The sequence below is a fragment of the Phalangium opilio genome, unplaced genomic scaffold, assembly GCF_054372755.1.
Source record: "Phalangium opilio isolate 3A_F unplaced genomic scaffold, DU_Popi_V2 ptg000009l_1, whole genome shotgun sequence".
Classification (NCBI taxonomy): Eukaryota; Metazoa; Arthropoda; class Arachnida; order Opiliones; family Phalangiidae; genus Phalangium; species Phalangium opilio.
The window spans coordinates 9,857,179-9,875,814 of record NW_028324146.1 but is presented as its reverse complement, the minus strand read 5'-3'; the positions used below and the strand labels follow the sequence as shown (position 1 = coordinate 9,875,814).

Here is an 18,636-nt window from a genome sequence, read left to right as displayed (position 1 = left end):
AGCAAAAGTTTATGCTGTGTGGTAAAGGGTAAAGATCACATAAACAGATATACTTCTCAGTACCAATGACTTGTTATATTCATTTCCCGCGGAAATAATATGGTTAAACACATCATTCACTACTAGTTATGCCAAGAAGGTCACATTTAACTCCGACACCCCTTCCCTTCCTCTATTTTCCCAACATATGGCGTTTTATAATAACCAGTGGTTCCAGTGTATGGGTCATCTGAGCCGTCGCAACACACTCAGCCAATAGATCGAAACCTTTTCACATTAGTAAACGGTACATGACACTCCGGACTTGCCCACCAACCTTATTAACCCAACACTATAAAACATTCGTGTACATGAATGATTATGGTTATGGCTTGACACTCGCTAGCGCCCGAACGACCGATCACTCAGTGTAATCGGTGTACATTTGTAAGTGAGTAGACCATTTTGGAAACTAAAACACAGGTGTGATCCCGCCATTGGGGTGTTTTCTCTCATTCTCTCGCTCGCTTAGAAACACCGCTATAGGCAGTGCTAGTTGACTAGCCTCCTGCCCGTAGTGAACTTTGGCACCGTCTGGCGATGACCCTTGGTGCGAGGGAGAATACACCTCGCCCCTGATCTTTGCGCTTGCTAAAATGATTACGCGTAATACGTAACCGGTGTAAAAGTAGCGCCAACAATGTAGAAAGGGGTGGTGACGTTTCAAATGAAGACTGAGTTATGACCAAGAAATTCTAAAGTACGGAAATGGAAGTTCCAGTGCAACTTTACCTTCATAGAGGCGGCAATAGAAATGAAGAATTTCTATATACGAAATTAAATGTATAAATTCGCGCAACACCCTGCTTTGGCATCTATTAAATATTTACATTTTCCATTCGAGTTATACCAAAGTTCGCTTGCTCTTTTTAGACATCCAGTAGAACATTTCAAATATTCAATACTAATCCCTCAACACGTACTCCCTTCAAAATAATTAATTTCATGATAAAATGTTTTCGGAAAATGTAATTGTTCTTGAAAAAGCGTAGATATGTAATTTTTTCAATTAATTTAGAGGGACTAGATCGATTAACAGTAAAATCAGTTGATTGAATTAAATATTGATTAAAGATTGAGTGGATAGAAATAACTAGAAAAATATTTCAATATCTGAAACTTCAGTCAATTGATAAACCTCACACATATCGTTTGTTTTTTCGGCCTTGGTCCAAACCAAGACATTTTTTTATAATATAAATCAAAGTCCTGACTGACTGACTGACTGACAGACTGACAGATAATCAACGCCCAGCCCAAACCGCTTGCCCTAGAAGGCTGAAAATTTGCAGGAACGTTACTCATAAGTAGTAGGCGCGTACTAAGAAAGATTTTTCCAATCCGCCGCCATCTTAAAAAATGGCGCCCAGAAATGTAAAAAATCTTCTCTATGCAATTAAGTACGCGCGTTTCAACCGATTTCACAAATATTTAGTACACTGGTTTGCTTTAACCTTAAGACGGGGTGAATGGTCTTTCGGGTTCGATTTTTCGCCATCTTTTAAAATGGCGCCCAGAAATGTAAAAAATATTCTCTATGCAATAAAGTCCGTGCGTTCCAACCGATTTCACAAATATTTAGTACAATGGTTTCCTTTAACCTATAGACGGGCTGGATGGTATTTTGGGTTCGATTTGTTGCCATCTTTTTAAATGGCGGCCAAAAACTTAAAAACCCTTAATGTCCGCCTGAAAAGTAATAAAAAATATCCCGACGGGCTGACGGACTGTGCCGAGTGCCTTCGCTTCTAGGGTGCCACAAAAATATTAGTCATCAGTAAAATCTACACATTCTTTATATCATTTTAGATGGAAGTTCTTATTACACGCGAGCGACGCCGCGGGTAACGGCTAGTTTAACATAGAGTTGTAGCTTTAAGTTCATTTACTTCTGACAAGAAAATCTACGTGACGAATTGTAGGCGGATTTATATATAATGATAATGCATGAAAGGGATAAAATAGATCGGATAACAGAGACAGATAGCATCACTTGACGTGGGGCCTTTGGGACTTGGGCTAAATATATTTTTAAAAGTGGACAAGAAAATTTCACTCTTCGTTTCTCTTTGGGTACATTATGGGTTACTATACCGAAGGTTTACGAATAACTAAAAACGTGGACGTGGTCATGTGGTACACTGCAGGCTTGTGTTATGTGACTTAAGAGTCGCGTACAAGTGTCTTCATCGTTATCGGCGTTAATCTCTGTTGAAAAGGAGAATTAATTGTTGCAACTAATTGGAAGAATAGGAACTTGGCAATTCGGGCTTAACTCCGCCCCCAGCGCCATTATGGTATGTTTTTTAACAGAATGAAAGCTATATAAGCCCCTCCTCCTGGTAGGTTTTTTAGCACTACTGAAGGTAGACTGACGTTGCATGATGTAGTACTGCCAAGTCCCTATTATGGGTTTGATATAGCTTCTGGAAGGCTTCCGGTTTGTTCGCATTTATTTTGCAATTCCTTCACAACATGTTAATTTTGGACTAATTACACAAATTTAAAATAATCCTAATTAAAGTGTCGTTTAAATGGAAACTGGTTCCAAGCGTAATTTGAATTACCGCAGACATTTGTGAGATATCAAGGTTAGATTAATTACTTTTAGATGAAAACAGTGGGGAAGTTATTTTGTCTCGGTTATGACAGCTAATCCACCTTAATCCCAATCGTCTTAAGTTGGGGCTATCTCGGGATTCTTGGAGGGGATTAACTGGAAGAAAATTAAGAAATTTGTCTGTGGTATGTTACAGTAGCAGCCGACAGACGAATTTCTTCCCGTGCCTCTCCTCCACGAATCACAAGATAAGCCTATTTTCTGGCGATAGGGAATAAGGTGGATCATAAGTTAATAAGTTATTTTCCGTAAGTATGAAACTTATGCTAGAGACTTACTGAGAGCTATCGAGATGGACGCTAGAATTGAGTACACTCGGTTTTCCAGTCCATCTTTCTATTTAGTCTGTGTTAAGCCTTTGTCAACGTCACTTCAACACAAGCTCTCAGTAACCAGTGACAAACTTATGGAACATATATCTTATGACCTTATGGTGGATTGAAAATATTAATTAGTAATAATTCGTATTCATAATAAATTAGGAAAATTGAAGCGTTTATATAGTTTTTAAAGCCATAATTAATTACTTGAGACTCAATCGCAATCAGTGCCTACAGATGGAAAGTTCAAACAGAGAGCTTCGAACGGTATGAGTCGTAGGATTTAAAAGTATTGTAATAAATGCCGGCGCGATTTATCTATTATGAATAATTGAGGATCCTACCTTTATTTTCTACTATATTTTCACTCTGGAAAATCTAGATGTATGAATAGACAAAAAGGGTAGAAACACTTTGTTTCAATCGTATTTAGAAACTGTGGGTTAAATATTTAATAGGCTTCTTTTTAAGTAATTGTTCAAATTACAAGGGAGGTAAATTAAAAGAACTAAGGCAATTTTAAAGCAAAATATTTAGTGGTTACAAATAATTTTCTTTTCAAGCCATTTTTTATTTTGAAATGTCGATAAATTTGGGAATGAAAACACCGTTATAAAGAAATTTGTTATAAATAAGTAACACAACGTTATTAAAATACAATGCCGAACCAATTCTTCTCGAATTTCTTGGCAATATCATTCGTATTTAGCTTCTTTAAAATCTCTAGTCTTAATTTGATCTGTTCTAGCATCACAGAATTAATATAGGTTTCTTTTATTGGGCTGTAATAACAAAACGCTTCAATAGTAGACAAATTTTAGCGCAATCGCTCTTGTGAAAACTGTTTGCATCTTTCAAAATCACAAAAAAATCCGAATACTTCTAATATGTTAATTTCTTGCCTAGCTATGCTATTAAGCTGGCAACTAAATAATTACAATTAGCAGTTAGAAAAATGTTTTAAACTAATTAATTAGCCAATTAGTAATTTGACATATAAACTAATTCAATTCAATAAGAAATTAGTCATTTATTTTTAAATTAATTAATTTCAATTACAAATTTCTAATTAATTACCTGTATAATTAAGGTCAAAAAATTAACCGTAAGTAAAAAATAACACCATGAAAGTGCCCATGGACTTCCTACTCCGCCTTTGGTTATGCATTTATTGTTTTCAATAAAGGGGTATGAAAGCCTAACATGTATTATTCTCGAGAAATGAGAAAAGCCTCGAAACTTCCATCATGCTAAATTTAGTTTCATTTCATCATTTTTCTTGCCACTGTTCCTAAAACGGACTCCGGAGTTTTAAATCCATGCGCACTGCTATTAATTCAAGAGGGAAAAATCATGATCGAAATACGGGAGTTACGATTTACGAAAGAGTCAGTTTTCACTGTGAAACGGAGAGAGAGGAAACAGTGGGTGGGTTAACAATTTTGTTCCCCCCTCACTACTGGTAGTGGGACGCATTCTCTCCCGTTTAGATGAAACTCGATTTTTTACTACAAATCGGCGAAAGAGATTAATTGAAAATCCAATTGGCTAATAAGCCAAAACTAAATCTAATTAATTTTAAAATAGATAAATGCCTTTCCGATGCACACTTAGTTATTATAATTATTTCCCAATTAGCTGTAAATTAATTAAAATTCAATTTCCATTTTCAATTAGTGAAAAATGCCAATTAATTAGATTTTTAAATAGCTAACTAACTAATTAGCACGGCTCGGATTTCTTGTATCTCTTTCCCCCGAGTAAAATCTTTGTTTAGCAACTATTCTCAGAGTTTGAGCGAAATCTCAAGAAATCTCGGTTTGGAAATTATCAATATATTTTTGAAATTAACGTAACCAACGATTCATCATTTTCTGATTTAGGGTAAAAACTGACATACATTTCTCACGTAATTACCTTGATATTTCGGGTTCACGGGTAGTTGACCGGTTTTCAAAAGAGCGTTTTGGAATAAAGCAATGCCCAAAACAGCGGTTTGCAAAACCGCGTTGAAGCAAAACCGCAGTTTCTGTTTCCGCGTTTCTCAATACAGTGCTATTTCCCAAAACAGCGGCTGCTATTTCCGCGTTTCTCAATATAGCGCTATTTTCCCAACCAGCGGTTTAGCGCTACAGCGTTTCATAACCGTTTGTGATCCTCAGGTTATGGACTGGTTCGCGGAATATATTCTGGAAAAGGTGGCAGCAAATTAATATGAGTATATTTTCGAAAAGGTGGCAGCAAATTAATAGGAAAATATTTTGGAAAAGGTGGCAGCTAACTATTAGGAGGATATTTTGGAAAAGGTGGCAGCTAATTAATAGGAGGATATTTTGGATAAGGTGGAAGGTAATTTATAGGAGTTCAAATAATCCATCCCAACCAAACATTAAAACGCATTAACAAACTAGACCACGAAATTGTTTGTTTGACAACCATTAAAATTCAAACCTAAGGCTGAAATCAATACTAATTAGAGCTCGGCATTATCCATCCGTTATCCGTAAATTAGTGAATAATCGATTATTTATAGGTAAATGTTGTAGACATAATTCGATTTAATATACAACTTCTGTTGATAATTATGGATTATGGATAAAATAACGTGGATGATGGATAGATATTGCCGAGCTCTAATACTTATACCTTCAACAATACGAAACAACGCTCAAGATGTAAACGCTGTAATCAAAATGCGCTGAAACGAGAAATGGCTATAATGGCAAACGCGTTTATGAAAAAGCCGTTTTGGACAATGCTGTTTTGATAACACGCCTAATCGATAACATACCGATATTTCGGTGCTTCAGGAAAGTTGTGAGAGTCAACTAATAGAATAAATGGAAAATTTTCTTAAGTATTTTTAACACTCAAAAAACTTACAAGTGGGGCCTTCACTGTCATTTCAACAGATACGTGGGGTCTTTTAAACAAAATTTTCAAATTTCATGTATATTATAATTTTATAGCTAAAATATTGATTATCAGAATGAAATTTAAGTAATCATTCCTACTTATAGCTTAACACTTAAGTTTTGACGTAATTTCTGGTTTACAAGTGGGGACCTAAACAGTCTCCCAACCTTATATCTGGGGACATTTGTGTATAAATTATTAGATTTTGAATTAGTGTCAAAGCCTATATGGTTCCATCAAGTATTTCAATTTCATTATTCACACTCGATAAATTTACAAGTGGGGACCTTCACCGTCATTTCAACAGACAAGTGGGGTCTTTTATACACACATTTTCTAATTTCATGTATATTTTAATTTTATAGTTTAAATATTGATTATTATAATGAATTTTAGGTAATCGGACCTTTTAAAAGCTTAACACTTAAGTTTTGAGCTGATTTCTAGTTTACAAGTGGGGACCTAAACAGTCTCCCAACCTTATATCTGGGGACATTTGTGTATAAATTATTAGATTTTGAATTAGTGTCAAAGCCTATATGGTTCCATCAAGTATTTCAATTTCATTATTCACACTCGATAAATTTACAAGTGGGGACCTTCACCGTCATTTCAACAGACAAGTGGGGTCTTTTATACACACATTTTCTAATTTCATGTATATTTTAATTTTATAGTTTAAATATTGATTATTATAATGAATTTTAGGTAATCGGACCTTTTAAAAGCTTAACACTTAAGTTTTGAGCTGATTTCTAGTTTACAAGTGGGGACCTAAACAGTCTCCCAACCTTATATCTGGGGACATTTGTGTATAAATTATTAGATTTTGAATTAGTGTCAAAGCCTATATGGTTCCATCGGGTATTTCAATTTCATTTTTCACACTCGATAAATTTACAAGTGGGGACCTTCACAGTCATTTCAACAGACAAGTGGGGTCTTTGAAACACACATTTTCTAATTTCATGTATATTTTAATTTTATAGTTTAAATATTGATTATTAGAATGAAATTTAAGTAATCAGTCCTATTTCTAGCTTAACACTTAAATTTTGAGCTGATTTCAGGTTTACAAGTGGGGACCTAAACAGTCTTCCAACCTTATATCTGGGGACATTTGTGTATAAATTATTAGGTTTTAAATTAGTGTCAAAGCCTATATGGTTCAATCAAGTATTTCAATTTCATTTTTCACACTCGATAAATTTACAAGTGGGGACCTTCACCGTCATTTCAACAGACAAGTGGGGTCTTTTAAACACACATTTTCTAATTTCATGTATATTTTAATTTTATATTTTAAATATTGATTATTATATTGAAATTTAAGTAATCAGTCCTATTTCAAGCTTAACACTTAAGTTTTGAGCTAATTTCAGGTTTACAAGTGGGGACCTAAACAGTCTTCCAACCTTATATCTGGGGACATTTGTGTATAAATTATTAGGTTTTAAATTAGTGTCAAAGCCTATATGGTTCCATCAGGTATTTCAATTTCATTTTTCACACTCGATAAATTTACAAGTGGGGACCTTCACAGTCATTTCAACAGACAAGTGGGGTCTTTGAAACACACATTTTCTAATTTCATGTATATTTTAATTTTATAGTTTAAATATTGATTATCAGAATGAAATTTAAGTAATCAGTCCTATTTCTAGCTGAACACTTAAGTTTTGAGCAGATTTCAGGTTTACAAGTGGGGACCTAAACAGTCTTCCAACCTTATATCTGGGGACATTTGTGTATAAATTATTAGATTTTGCACTAGTGTCGAAGCCTATATGGTTCCATCAGGTATTTCAATTTCATTTTTCACTCTCGATAAATTTACAAGTGGGGACTTTCACCGTCATTTCAACAGACAAGTGGGGTCTTTTAAACACACATTTTCTAATTTCATGTATATTTTAATTTTATAGTTTAAATATTGATTATTAGAATGAAATTTAAGTAATCAGTCCTATTTCAAGCTTAACACTTAAGTTTTGAGCTAATTTCAGGTTTACAAGTGGGGACCTAAACAGTCTTCCAACCTTATATCTGGGGACATTTGTGTATAAATTATTAGATTTTGTACTAGTGTCGAAGCCTATATGGTTCCATCAGGTATTTCAATTTCATTTTTCACACTCGATAAATTTACAAGTGGGGACCTTCACCGTCATTTCAACAGACAATTGGGGTCTTTTAAACACACATTTTCTTATTTCATGTATATTTTAATTTTATATTTTAAATATTGATTATTATAATGAAATTTAGGTAATCGGACCTTTTAATGGCTTAACACTTAAGTTTTGAGCTGATTTCAGGTTTACAAGTGGGGACCTAAACAGTCTTCCAACCTTATATCTGGGGACATTTGTGTATAAATTATTAGGTTTTAAATTAGTGTCAAAGCCTATATGGTTCAATCAAGTATTTCAATTTCATTTTTCACACTCGATAAATTTACAAGTGGGGACCTTCACCGTCATTTCAACAGACAAGTGGGGTCTTTTAAACACACATTTTCTAATTTCATGTATATTTTAATTTTATATTTTAAATATTGATTATTATATTGAAATTTAAGTAATCAGTCCTATTTCAAGCTTAACACTTAAGTTTTGAGCTAATTTCAGGTTTACAAGTGGGGACCTAAACAGTCTTCCAACCTTATATCTGGGGACATTTGTGTATAAATTATTAGATTTTGTGCTAGTGTCGAAGCCTATATGGTTCCATCAGGTATTTCAATTTCATTTTTCACACTCGATAAATTTACAAGTGGGGACCTTCACAGTCATTTCAACAGACAAGTGGGGTCTTTTAAACACACATTTTCTAATTTCATGTATATTTTAATTTTATAGTTTAAATATTGATTATTAGAATGAAATTTAAGTAATCAGTCCTATTTCTAGCTTAACACTTAAGTTTTGAGCTAATTTCAGGTTTACAAGTGGGGACCTAAACAGTCTTCCAACCTTATATCTGGGGACATTTGTGTATAAATTATTAGATTTTGTACTAGTGTCGAAGCCTATATGGTTCCATCAGGTATTTCAATTTCATTTTTCACACTCGATAAATTTACAAGTGGGGACCTTCACCGTCATTTCAACAGACAATTGGGGTCTTTTAAACACACATTTTCTTATTTCATGTATATTTTAATTTTATATTTTAAATATTGATTATTATAATGAAATTTAGGTAATCGGACCTTTTAATGGCTTAACACTTAAGTTTTGAGCTGATTTCAGGTTTACAAGTGGGGACCTAAACAGTCTTCCAACCTTATATCTGGGGACATTTGTGTATAAATTATTAGGTTTTAAATTAGTGTCTAAGCCTATATGGTTCAATCAAGTATTTCAATTTCATTTTTCACACTCGATAAATTTACAAGTGGGGACCTTCACCGTCATTTCAACAGACAAGTGGGGTCTTTTAAACACACATTTTCTAATTTCATGTATATTTTAATTTTATATTTTAAATATTGATTATTATATTGAAATTTAAGTAATCAGTCCTATTTCAAGCTTAACACTTAAGTTTTGAGCTAATTTCAGGTTTACAAGTGGGGACCTAAACAGTCTTCCAACCTTATATCTGGGGACATTTGTGTATAAATTATTAGGTTTTAAATTAGTGTCAAAGCCTATATGGTTCCATCAGGTATTTCAATTTCATTTTTCACACTCGATAAATTTACAAGTGGGGACCTTCACAGTCATTTCAACAGACAAGTGGGGTCTTTGAAACACACATTTTCTAATTTCATGTATATTTTAATTTTATAGTTTAAATATTGATTATCAGAATGAAATTTAAGTAATCAGTCCTATTTCTAGCTGCACACTTAAGTTTTGAGCAGATTTCAGGTTTACAAGTGGGGACCTAAACAGTCTTCCAACCTTATATCTGGGGACATTTGTGTATAAATTATTAGATTTTGCACTAGTGTCGAAGCCTATATGGTTCCATCAGGTATTTCAATTTCATTTTTCACTCTCGATAAATTTACAAGTGGGGACTTTCACCGTCATTTCAACAGACAAGTGGGGTCTTTTAAACACACATTTTCTAATTTCATGTATATTTTAATTTTATATTTTAAATATTGATTATTATATTGAAATTTAAGTAATCAGTCCTATTTCAAGCTTAACACTTAAGTTTTGAGCTAATTTCAGGTTTACAAGTGGGGACCTAAACAGTCTTCCAACCTTATATCTGGGGACATTTGTGTATAAATTATTAGATTTTGTACTAGTGTCGAAGCCTATATGGTTCCATCAGGTATTTCAATTTCATTTTTCACACTCGATAAATTTACAAGTGGGGACCTTCACAGTCATTTCAACAGACAAGTGGGGTCTTTTAAACACACATTTTCTAATTTCATGTATATTTTAATTTTATAGTTTAAATATTGATTATTAGAATGAAATTTAAGTAATCAGTCCTATTTCTAGCTTAACACTTAAGTTTTGAGCTAATTTCAGGTTTACAAGTGGGGATCTAAACAGTCTTTCAACCTTATATCTGGGGACATTTGTGTATAAATTATTAGATTTTGTACTAGTGTCGAAGCCTATATGGTTCCATCAGGTATTTCAATTTCATTTTTCACACTCGATAAATTTACAAGTGGGGACCTTCACCGTCATTTCAACAGACAATTGGGGTCTTTTAAACACACATTTTCTTATTTCATGTATATTTTAATTTTATATTTTAAATATTGATTATTATAATGAAATTTAGGCAATCGGACCTTTTAATGGCTTAACACTTAAGTTTTGAGCTGATTTCAGGTTTACAAGTGGGGACCTAAACAGTCTTCCAACCTTATATCTGGGGACATTTGTGTATAAATTATTAGGTTTTAAATTAGTGTCAAAGCCTATATGGTTCAATCAAGTATTTCAATTTCATTTTTCACACTCGATAAATTTACAAGTGGGGACCTTCACCGTCATTTCAACAGACAAGTGGGGTCTTTTAAACACACATTTTCTAATTTCATGTATATTTTAATTTTATATTTTAAATATTGATTATTATATTGAAATTTAAGTAATCAGTCCTATTTCAAGCTTAACACTTAAGTTTTGAGCTAATTTCAGGTTTACAAGTGGGGACCTAAACAGTCTTCCAACCTTATATCTGGGGACATTTGTGTATAAATTATTAGGTTTTAAATTAGTGTCAAAGCCTATATGGTTCCACCAGGTATTTCAATTTCATTTTTCACACTCGATAAATTTACAAGTGGGGACCTTCACAGTCATTTCAACAGACAAGTGGGGTCTTTGAAACACACATTTTCTAATTTCATGTATATTTTAATTTTATAGTTTAAATATTGATTATCAGAATGAAATTTAAGTAATCAGTCCTATTTCAAGCTTAACACTTAAGTTTTGAGCTAATTTCAGGTTTACAAGTGGGGACCTAAACAGTCTTCCAACCTTATATCTGGGGACATTTGTGTATAAATTATTAGATTTTGTACTAGTGTCGAAGCCTATATGGTTCCATCAGGTATTTCAATTTCATTTTTCACACTCGATAAATTTACAAGTGGGGACCTTCACAGTCATTTCAACAGACAAGTGGGGTCTTTTAAACACACATTTTCTAATTTCATGTATATTTTAATTTTATAGTTTAAATATTGATTATTAGAATGAAATTTAAGTAATCAGTCCTATTTCTAGCTTAACACTTAAGTTTTGAGCTAATTTCAGGTTTACAAGTGGGGACCTAAACAGTCTTCCAACCTTATATCTGGGGACATTTGTGTATAAATTATTAGATTTTGTACTAGTGTCGAAGCCTATATGGTTCCATCAGGTATTTCAATTTCATTTTTCACACTCGATAAATTTACAAGTGGGGACCTTCACCGTCATTTCAACAGACAATTGGGGTCTTTTAAACACACATTTTCTTATTTCATGTATATTTTAATTTTATATTTTAAATATTGATTATTATAATGAAATTTAGGTAATCGGACCTTTTAATGGCTTAACACTTAAGTTTTGAGCTGATTTCAGGTTTACAAGTGGGGACCTAAACAGTCTTCCAACCTTATATCTGGGGACATTTGTGTATAAATTATTAGGTTTTAAATTAGTGTCTAAGCCTATATGGTTCAATCAAGTATTTCAATTTCATTTTTCACACTCGATAAATTTACAAGTGGGGACCTTCACCGTCATTTCAACAGACAAGTGGGGTCTTTTAAACACACATTTTCTAATTTCATGTATATTTTAATTTTATATTTTAAATATTGATTATTATATTGAAATTTAAGTAATCAGTCCTATTTCAAGCTTAACACTTAAGTTTTGAGCTAATTTCAGGTTTACAAGTGGGGACCTAAACAGTCTTCCAACCTTATATCTGGGGACATTTGTGTATAAATTATTAGGTTTTAAATTAGTGTCAAAGCCTATATGGTTCCATCAGGTATTTCAATTTCATTTTTCACACTCGATAAATTTACAAGTGGGGACCTTCACAGTCATTTCAACAGACAAGTGGGGTCTTTGAAACACACATTTTCTAATTTCATGTATATTTTAATTTTATAGTTTAAATATTGATTATCAGAATGAAATTTAAGTAATCAGTCCTATTTCTAGCTGAACACTTAAGTTTTGAGCAGATTTCAGGTTTACAAGTGGGGACCTAAACAGTCTTCCAACCTTATATCTGGGGACATTTGTGTATAAATTATTAGATTTTGCACTAGTGTCGAAGCCTATATGGTTCCATCAGGTATTTCAATTTCATTTTTCACTCTCGATAAATTTACAAGTGGGGACTTTCACCGTCATTTCAACAGACAAGTGGGGTCTTTTAAACACACATTTTCTAATTTCATGTATATTTTAATTTTATATTTTAAATATTGATTATCATATTGAAATTTAAGTAATCAGTCCTATTTCAAGCTTAACACTTAAGTTTTGAGCTAATTTCAGGTTTACAAGTGGGGACTTAAACAGTCTTCCAACCTTATATCTGGGGACATTTGTGTATAAATTATTAGATTTTGTACAAGTGTCGAAGCCTATATGGTTCCATCAGGTATTTCAATTTCATTTTTCACACACGATAAATTTACAAGTGGGGACCTTCACAGTCATTTCAACAGACAAGTGGGGTCTTTTATACACACATTTTCTAATTTCATGTATATTTTAATTTTATAGTTTAAATATTGATTATTAGAATGAAATTTAAGTAATCAGTCCTATTTCTAGCTTAACACTTAAGTTTTGAGCTAATTTCAGGTTTACAAGTGGGGACCTAAACAGTCTTCCAACCTTATATCTGGGGACATTTGTGTATAAATTATTAGATTTTGTACTAGTGTCGAAGCCTATATGGTTCCATCAGGTATTTCAATTTCATTTTTCACACTCGATAAATTTACAAGTGGGGACCTTCACCGTCATTTCAACAGACAATTGGGGACTTTTAAACACACATTTTCTTATTTCATGTATATTTTAATTTTATAGTTTAAATATTGATTATTAGAATGAAATTTAAGTAATCAGTCCTATTTCTAGCTTAACACTTAAGTTTTGAGCTAATTTCAGGTTTACAAGTGGGGACCTAAACAGTCTTCCAACCTTATATCTGGGGACATTTGTGTATAAATTATTAGATTTTGCACTAGTGTCGAAGCCTATATGGTTCCATCAGGTATTTCAATTTCATTTTTCACTCTCGATAAATTTACAAGTGGGGACTTTCACCGTCATTTCAACAGACAAGTGGGGTCTTTTAAACACACATTTTCTAATTTCATGTATATTTTAATTTTATATTTTAAATATTGATTATTATATTGAAATTTAAGTAATCAGTCCTATTTCAAGCTTAACACTTAAGTTTTGAGCTAATTTCAGGTTTACAAGTGGGGACCTAAACAGTCTTCCAACCTTATATCTGGGGACATTTGTGTATAAATTATTAGATTTTGTACTAGTGTCGAAGCCTATATGGTTCCATCAGGTATTTCAATTTCATTTTTCACACTCGATAAATTTACAAGTGGGGACCTTCACAGTCATTTCAACAGACAAGTGGGGTCTTTGAAACACACATTTTCTAATTTCATGTATATTTTAATTTTATAGTTTAAATATTGATTATCAGAATGAAATTTAAGTAATCAGTCCTATTTCAAGCTTAACACTTAAGTTTTGAGCTAATTTCAGGTTTACAAGTGGGGACCTAAACAGTCTTCCAACCTTATATCTGGGGACATTTGTGTATAAATTATTAGATTTTGTACTAGTGTCGAAGCCTATATGGTTCCATCAGGTATTTCAATTTCATTTTTCACACTCGATAAATTTACAAGTGGGGACCTTCACAGTCATTTCAACAGACAAGTGGGGTCTTTTAAACACACATTTTCTAATTTCATGTATATTTTAATTTTATAGTTTAAATATTGATTATTAGAATGAAATTTAAGTAATCAGTCCTATTTCTAGCTTAACACTTAAGTTTTGAGCTAATTTCAGGTTTACAAGTGGGGACCTAAACAGTCTTCCAACCTTATATCTGGGGACATTTGTGTATAAATTATTAGATTTTGTACTAGTGTCGAAGCCTATATGGTTCCATCAGGTATTTCAATTTCATTTTTCACACTCGATAAATTTACAAGTGGGGACCTTCACCGTCATTTCAACAGACAATTGGGGTCTTTTAAACACACATTTTCTTATTTCATGTATATTTTAATTTTATATTTTAAATATTGATTATTATAATGAAATTTAGGCAATCGGACCTTTTAATGGCTTAACACTTAAGTTTTGAGCTGATTTCAGGTTTACAAGTGGGGACCTAAACAGTCTTCCAACCTTATATCTGGGGACATTTGTGTATAAATTATTAGATTTTGTACTAGTGTCGAAGCCTATATGGTTCCATCAGGTATTTCAATTTCATTTTTCACACTCGATAAATTTACAAGTGGGGACCTTCACCGTCATTTCAACAGACAATTGGGGTCTTTTAAACACACATTTTCTTATTTCATGTATATTTTAATTTTATATTTTAAATATTGATTATTATAATGAAATTTAGGTAATCGGACCTTTTAATGGCTTAACACTTAAGTTTTGAGCTGATTTCAGGTTTACAAGTGGGGACCTAAACAGTCTTCCAACCTTATATCTGGGGACATTTGTGTATAAATTATTAGATTTTGTACTAGTGTCGAAGCCTATATGGTTCCATCAGGTATTTCAATTTCATTTTTCACACTCGATAAATTTACAAGTGGGGACCTTCACAGTCATTTCAACAGACAAGTGGGGTCTTTTAAACACACATTTTCTAATTTCATGTATATTTTAATTTTATAGTTTAAATATTGATTATTAGAATGAAATTTAAGTAATCAGTCCTATTTCTAGCTTAACACTTAAGTTTTGAGCTAATTTCAGGTTTACAAGTGGGGACCTAAACAGTCTTCCAACCTTATATCTGGGGACATTTGTGTATAAATTATTAGATTTTGTACTAGTGTCGAAGCCTATATGGTTCCATCAGGTATTTCAATTTCATTTTTCACACTCGATAAATTTACAAGTGGGGACCTTCACCGTCATTTCAACAGACAATTGGGGTCTTTTAAACACACATTTTCTTATTTCATGTATATTTTAATTTTATATTTTAAATATTGATTATTATAATGAAATTTAGGTAATCGGACCTTTTAATGGCTTAACACTTAAGTTTTGAGCTGATTTCAGGTTTACAAGTGGGGACCTAAACAGTCTTCCAACCTTATATCTGGGGACATTTGTGTATAAATTATTAGATTTTGTACTAGTGTCAAAGCCTATATGGTTCCATCAGGTATTTCAATTTCATTTTTCACACTCGATAAATTTACAAGTGGGGACCTTCACAGTCATTTCAACAGACAAGTGGGGTCTTTGAAACACACATTTTCTAATTTCATGTTTATTTTAATTTTATAGTTTAAATATTGATTATCAGAATGAAATTTAAGTAATCAGTCCTATTTCTAGCTGAACACTTAAGTTTTGAGCAGATTTCAGGTTTACAAGTGGGGACCTAAACAGTCTTCCAACCTTATATCTGGGGACATTTGTGTATAAATTATTAGATTTTGCACTAGTGTCGAAGCCTATATGGTTCCATCAGGTATTTCAATTTCATTTTTCACTCTCGATAAATTTACAAGTGGGGACTTTCACCGTCATTTCAACAGACAAGTGGGGTCTTTTAAACACACATTTTCTAATTTCATGTATATTTTAATTTTATATTTTAAATATTGATTATTATATTGAAATTTAAGTAATCAGTCCTATTTCAAGCTTAACACTTAAGTTTTGAGCTAATTTCAGGTTTACAAGTGGGGACCTAAACAGTCTTCCAACCTTATATCTGGGGACATTTGTGTATAAATTATTAGATTTTGTACAAGTGTCGAAGCCTATATGGTTCCATCAGGTATTTCAATTTCATTTTTCACACTCGATAAATTTACAAGTGGGGACCTTCACAGTCATTTCAACAGACAAGTGGGGTCTTTTAAACACACATTTTCTAATTTCATGTATATTTTAATTTTATAGTTTAAATATTGATTATTAGAATGAAATTTAAGTAATCAGTCCTATTTCTAGCTTAACACTTAAGTTTTGAGCTAATTTCAGGTTTACAAGTGGGGACCTAAACAGTCTTCCAACCTTATATCTGGGGACATTTGTGTATAAATTATTAGATTTTGTACTAGTGTCGAAGCCTATATGGTTCCATCAGGTATTTCAATTTCATTTTTCACACTCGATAAATTTACAAGTGGGGACCTTCACCGTCATTTCAACAGACAATTGGGGTCTTTTAAACACACATTTTCTTATTTCATGTATATTTTAATTTTATAGTTTAAATATTGATTATTAGAATGAAATTTAAGTAATCAGTCCTATTTCTAGCTTAACACTTAAGTTTTGAGCTAATTTCAGGTTTACAAGTGGGGACCTAAACAGTCTTCCAACCTTATATCTGGGGACATTTGTGTATAAATTATTAGATTTTGCACTAGTGTCGAAGCCTATATGGTTCCATCAGGTATTTCAATTTCATTTTTCACTCTCGATAAATTTACAAGTGGGGACTTTCACCGTCATTTCAACAGACAAGTGGGGTCTTTTAAACACACATTTTCTAATTTCATGTATATTTTAATTTTATATTTTAAATATTGATTATTATATTGAAATTTAAGTAATCAGTCCTATTTCAAGCTTAACACTTAAGTTTTGAGCTAATTTCAGGTTTACAAGTGGGGACCTAAACAGTCTTCCAACCTTATATCTGGGGACATTTGTGTATAAATTATTAGATTTTGTACTAGTGTCGAAGCCTATATGGTTCCATCAGAAATTTCAATTTCATTTTTCACACTCGATAAATTTACAAGTGGGGACCTTCACAGTCATTTCAACAGACAATTGGGGTCTTTTAAACACACATTTTCTTATTTCATGTATATTTTAATTTTATATTTTAAATATTGATTATTATAATGAAATTTAGGTAATCGGACCTTTTAATGGCTTAACACTTAAGTTTTGAGCTGATTTCAGGTTTACAAGTGGGGACCTAAACAGTCTTCCAACCTTATATCTGGGGACATTTGTGTATAAATTATTAGGTTTTAAATTAGTGTCTAAGCCTATATGGTTCAATCAAGTATTTCAATTTCATTTTTCACACTCGATAAATTTACAAGTGGGGACCTTCACCGTCATTTCAACAGACAAGTGGGGTCTTTTAAACACACATTTTCTAATTTCATGTATATTTTAATTTTATATTTTAAATATTGATTATTATATTGAAATTTAAGTAATCAGTCCTATTTCAAGCTTAACACTTAAGTTTTGAGCTAATTTCAGGTTTACAAGTGGGGACCTAAACAGTCTTCCAACCTTATATCTGGGGACATTTGTGTATAAATTATTAGGTTTTAAATTAGTGTCAAAGCCTATATGGTTCCATCAGGTATTTCAATTTCATTTTTCACACTCGATAAATTTACAAGTGGGGACCTTCACAGTCATTTCAACAGACAAGTGGGGTCTTTGAAACACACATTTTCTAATTTCATGTTTATTTTAATTTTATAGTTTAAATATTGATTATCAGAATGAAATTTAAGTAATCAGTCCTATTTCTAGCTGAACACTTAAGTTTTGAGCAGATTTCAGGTTTACAAGTGGGGACCTAAACAGTCTTCCAACCTTATATCTGGGGACATTTGTGTATAAATTATTAGATTTTGCACTAGTGTCGAAGCCTATATGGTTCCATCAGGTATTTCAATTTCATTTTTCACTCTCGATAAATTTACAAGTGGGGACTTTCACCGTCATTTCAACAGACAAGTGGGGTCTTTTAAACACACATTTTCTAATTTCATGTATATTTTAATTTTATATTTTAAATATTGATTATTATATTGAAATTTAAGTAATCAGTCCTATTTCAAGCTTAACACTTAAGTTTTGAGCTAATTTCAGGTTTACAAGTGGGGACCTAAACAGTCTTCCAACCTTATATCTGGGGACATTTGTGTATAAATTATTAGATTTTGCACTAGTGTCGAAGCCTATATGGTTCCATCAGGTATTTCAATTTCATTTTTCA

The 18,636-nt window shown here is 32.3% G+C and overlaps 1 long non-coding RNA gene across 1 annotated transcript; it reads right to left on the bottom strand.

The window, feature by feature from the left end:
* Window positions 1-3,989: 3,989 nt before the first annotated feature.
* On the bottom strand, window positions 3,990-5,765 carry LOC149713746 (uncharacterized). Its single transcript, XR_016371495.1, has 3 exons — window positions 5,626-5,765; window positions 4,897-5,168; window positions 3,990-4,308 (listed from the first exon to the last, which is right to left on the bottom strand). It is a non-coding gene; the product is annotated as an uncharacterized LOC149713746 (long non-coding RNA).
* Window positions 5,766-18,636: the final 12,871 nt, after the last annotated feature.